Here is a 5,358-nt window from a genome sequence, read left to right as displayed (position 1 = left end):
ATGCAGCATTCAAAGATTTTAGTTGTCTGCAAAGAGATTTGAGTTTAGTTACTTCCTTAAATTTTCATTTCGTGTTTTATTTTTACTTACCAATTATTATAAAATATTTTGAGTAATTTCAGTTGATTATCAAAAAATTTCCACATTTTTTTTATTTCTTCCACGAACTTCGTTGCACAAAGTAGTATGGAAAACATGTGGTTTTTTCGTTGCATTTTAGGGTAGTGTTTGGTCAAAGTTTTCTCCAATTATCTTTAACACATTATCAAAGTTTTCGTCGACATTTTGGCGGTTTGGAAGTAATTCGCAAACAATTTGAAAATGTATTGAAGATGACCTGTTTCAAGCCAAGTTGAGTTTATGTAGAAAACTGAAAAGGTGTTGCATTTGAAAAACGCTCATCCTGTGTTATTGGGTTATTAATTAACATTGTTGCGAATATTTTTCAAGCAAAATGCGTATAAAAGCTAACCCCACTTCTAACTGAAAGTCAATACAGCAATTTTCATAATTTTCGAAACCGCTGAATGTTTTGTATTGCCTTCTGATATTCGCCACATTGAAAATATTTTTTTTATCTTTTATCTTTTATCTTCTTTATTGGGGATTAAATGACATACGGCAGGATAAAGAGAAAGAAACTTTTCTTCTTTGAAGAAAAGTTTCGAGTGTTTCAAAGTTTCTCGAAGTGTTTTCACTGCAATGTGGAACACCGTTCGGACTCGGCTATAAAAAATAGTCCCTTGTCATTAGGCTTAACAAGGAATCGGGCAGCACTCAGTGATAAGAGAGAAGTTGACCACTGTAGTATCACAATGGACTGAATAGTCTAAGTGAGCCTGACACATCGGGCTGCCACATAACCTACACCTAGAAAAAAGTGACCCCTTCTTTAAGTTAAAACGAACTCATTGTGAAGAAAGTTGAACTTCGTATAGCGCCAAAGACATTTTTATTTGTTTGAACGATGTGATTTTCGTAGAAATTAGGTAGAATTAGGAATGCATTCCATATATAATTTAACATTTTCCTATATTTATGTACCACTATACTACAGAATGAAAAAATTTAACTGAATTGAATTCATATATGGAATGATTTTATTGAACTTCTTTCATTCATTTGGACAAATCTTACATTTTTGTTGTAAACCTTTTACTTCAAAATTAGAACTGCTTATCTTCGTTTTTAAATACAATTTATTTACTTTTAAATACAAATTTATTTTTTATTTAAAATTTGCCTATATAATTTTTTCTTCAATAAAATACGTGTTTTATTAATATATTAAATATATTTATTAAGAATCAACTCTTCCACTATTTCCATGTAATGTTATCAACTGTAAAACGTAATGTTTTTCTTCTTCTTGAACCTTTCACTTTTAATAAGTTGCTGCCTAACGATTTTGTCCTCATTTCAATACCTACAAATATAAAAAATCATAAACCAATTTTTTCACAAAAGGTTAGCGTCCTTAATGTTACCTAATGAATGAATTGGTTGTTATTCTGTTGGTGGTTTCTTTCTTTGTACACGAATATTGATAGACTTATTGTTTGTTATTTATGTTTAATAATTTTCAAAAAACGAAAATTTCTCTCACTAATTTAATATAACAAATATTTCATATATTGTATTTGTTATTTATTATACTATTTTACTATTTTATATTTTAACAATCTCTCCGTATACCATAACAACGCGATTCCAACTAAAAAAACAAGCCACTCACAAACATATCGATTACAGGTAGACAAAGGAAAATTTCCTATATTCTAACCAGTGAGTTTCCTTAAATTTTGAAAGGATTGAATACCTCTTAGTACCAATGAACTCAAATATTTTTCTATACCAAGTGTTATTCGTATGTATGATAAGCTTTCTATAATAAAGAAAGTCAGAATTATCACTTTATAAGAAATTTTACTAAATTTGAGGAAACTTGGTTTTAGTTCGGGGTTTGTTTATTTTTACGAATGCTTTGTTATCAGCGAATAAAATTTTCTTGTTCAGTAGTAAATTCTGATACCGAGCGAAGAAAACAGTATTAGTAAAATTCCATGCCTTATTCGAGTAAATGAACTATTCCTAACTGCTTTCAGTTTGGAATTTTTTTACTGAAACAAGTAAATTTTATTATTTCGAAGACACTTTTTTCTGGGTGTAAATGACGATATTCGAGTGGGTCGTATATTAAAAAGGGCGATTTGTTTACTAATGCTATTATATAGTCAAAAACTACTTATTGTGTAATGTTTTTTAGAGGTTCTATGTGAATCATTCAACTATTTCGGGCTTACTTCAGCAGTAATTTTATTATTAGATCGACCGGATTTAATTTATAATTTTATTCGGATTAGCAGAAAATTTCAACAAACTACCGTTTTTTAGCTGTATGTTTGCTGTTCGAAACTAGCAGTTTGTTTGATGTTTCAGCAAAAAAAAAAACAGCTAAAACAGCAGGCAGTAGTTGTTATTAACAACAGTGTTTTTTTTCTGAGTGTAGTAAAATTGTATGCTTTATTTTTATATATAGGTATATATTAAAGTAAAGAAACTTTCCCATGTTTAGGAAATTTTAACTCAAACAATATTTTCAATGAACTCAAATAAAGTTAAAAGCTGTCACGTCCATTAAATATCAATGTTTTTGATATTAAAGCTAATTAATGGCGCCTAACAGCAGTAACAATTTAATTTCATATCAATGAGCATTCCAAAATGTGTTTCAGTGTTCCTGCATTTTCTGTATATAATGAATAAAAAAACACTTTGCCACCATCGTCCGTTCTTTTTAACAGTTTTGTTTTATATCCCCTCTTGGGAAACCGGCGAAACTTGGTAGCATTCTTTCTGGCCTTTCAAAGGTTAAATATTCTCTACACTTGAAAAAGTGGCGCTAATGCCAAATGAATAAGAAGAATGCTTGACTTTAGTTAAATTCTGTCCAATGTGAGAACATTTTTCATATTTGCATAATTTTTTGCTAACTTTAATGACGTGAACTAAAAATAAGAAAAAAATTGTATACAAATATAGTGCACAATAAAATAGTTCATATTTAAAATGGAACAAGTTTGCTTAAATTTAGTTCACAAGTCTCCGAAATGAGTACATTTTACTAAAAGTGTACCTGTCTTGAACTTCGTACACGGATGAAAAAGACTGTTTTTCATATGTTTGGCTATAAACATTATATGTTTGGAACACAAATTTTTAAACACAATATTTTTGAGTGCAAGCATATAATGTTCATAAACTAGCATAACATGTTTGGGACATATATGTTAATATGTTAGAACATATTATGTTTGGGACATAAAATGTTTGTAAATATAATATGCTTGGATGCAAACATATAATAATTTAGAAATAGCCTATAAACATATATGTGTTTAGTAGCTTGGAGCGCTATTTAACAGGGAGCGATATTGAATTAAGTTGGTGGTTGTTGCTTGTTATTACAAAATTAACATTTTATTTTTCCTTGGGCAATTGATCATCTACTTCTTTGATCCTTACAAACTGTGTGGTCCGCTGTTCGAATCCCCGTCCGGCAAAAGGTAAAATTAAAATTTAAAAAAAAAATCATACAATTGAATAGTTTCTTCTACAATGTTTGTATTACAGAAAAAGGTGCTAAGAACTAAAAAATCTCGTGGAAGTGAGAAAGATGTGGGGGAATATACAATTGGGCAGAAACAAAATTTTGAGCATTCAGGTCGAAAACCTATGTTGTTAGCACCTATATTACCTGTTTATTTTCATAATTCATTATGATTGTAAATATATAAATAAATAAATAAAATTTTGAGCACAATATTGTTTGGGAGAATTTTTTTTAAGCATATAATATTTTTGGGTGCAAAATGCTTCCAAACATATTATATGTTCACATAATAACATATTGTTTTTTGGAAGACAACATTATTGAATTTGAATGCAAAAATACAAAATGTTTGGAACTTCGACTACCCAAACATATATTGTTTAGACCAATATGCTTTCAAACATATTATATATTGGAAGAGATCAAACATATAAATGTTTGGGCAATACCCAAAAATGTATATGCTTGAAGCAAAATATGTTTGGGAGTATATGTTACAGAAGCCTATGTTGTTAGCACCTATATTACCTGTTTATTTTCATAATTCATTATGATTGTAAATATATAAATAAATAAATAAAATTTTGAGCACAATATTGTTTGGGAGAATTTTTTTTAAGCATATACTATTTTTGGGTGCAAAATGCTTCCAAACATATTATATGTTCACATAATAACATATTGTTTTTTGGAAGACAACATTATTGAATTTGGATGCAAAAATACAAAATGTTTGGAACTTCGACTACCCAAACATATATTGTTTAGACCAATATGCTTTCAAACATATTATATATTGGAAGAGATCAAACATATAAATGTTTGGGCAATACCCAAAAATGTATATGCTTGAAGCAAAATATGTTTGGGAGTATATGTTACAGAAGCGATTTTTTGTGAGCGTGTACAGCGCTAAAGACATTTTTAACAACAGAAAAACATATTAATTTTAATAAATGTTCTTCAATTTGACAAAAAGTAATTACTGATTTGTAACATGTTGCAATTAGAAAATCATTTTAGTTAAAAGTTTCTAAAACAAAACCAACATTTTCTTTCATGGTGGGTGTATTTCTAAAAACAACAATTGTTAATTTATGACTTTATTTATTTACGAGTATTACTATTTAACCTTCAAAATCATCCATACTTCAATAATAATTGAAACAGCTTGTTACGCTCATTAATATTGGATGTTGTTGTTTTATCGTATAGATCAAAAGTTTACTGTAATATATGTTTGGGAGCTACATATAAATCTTACTCAATATGGCAGATACTTTGCATATAATATACTGTACCGAATTGGAAGAGGAAGGGTTAAAAAATGGCTGATATTTTGCAGGTTAATGAGTTAACATCGGATAATAAAATATGGTTAGAAAGCCATCATTGTTTAAATCTGAAGCGAAATTAATCCAATGATATTTAGCGATTTAATCAATATATATTAGAGGGGTTATTCCATTTCAGACTCTCAGGACTATTTTCATTAGTGTACGCATTCTTTTTCTGTCAATGTAAATAATTCTACAACTGTAACAAAAAAGAGACCAAGCCTCTTTATAAAAACTGGTCGAACAAAGCTTGCTGTCGTTATTATTGGAATAGTTTACCCTTTATTAGTTCTGATCCAAAACCTGAATTTCGTATACATATGTTTTTGTATTACTCTTTCATGTTGTCGTTGTCCAAGGTCAGGTTTTTTCCTTTATTATTGAATACGTAGCAATGTTAGAGGTTAA

The 5,358-nt window shown here is 28.9% G+C and overlaps 1 long non-coding RNA gene across 1 annotated transcript; it reads left to right on the top strand.

Moving 5' to 3' along the window:
- Window positions 1-3,501: 3,501 nt before the first annotated feature.
- LOC142225708 (uncharacterized) lies at window positions 3,502-3,823 on the top strand. Its single transcript, XR_012719372.1, has 2 exons — window positions 3,502-3,566; window positions 3,634-3,823. It is a non-coding gene; the product is annotated as an uncharacterized LOC142225708 (long non-coding RNA).
- The last annotated feature ends 1,535 nt before the right edge of the window (window positions 3,824-5,358 follow it).

This window comes from Haematobia irritans, chromosome 2 (assembly GCF_050003625.1).
Source record: "Haematobia irritans isolate KBUSLIRL chromosome 2, ASM5000362v1, whole genome shotgun sequence".
Taxonomy (NCBI): domain Eukaryota; kingdom Metazoa; phylum Arthropoda; class Insecta; order Diptera; family Muscidae; genus Haematobia; species Haematobia irritans.
The sequence above is the reverse complement of the archived record's forward strand: the minus strand, read 5'-3'. Positions and strand labels throughout refer to the sequence as shown.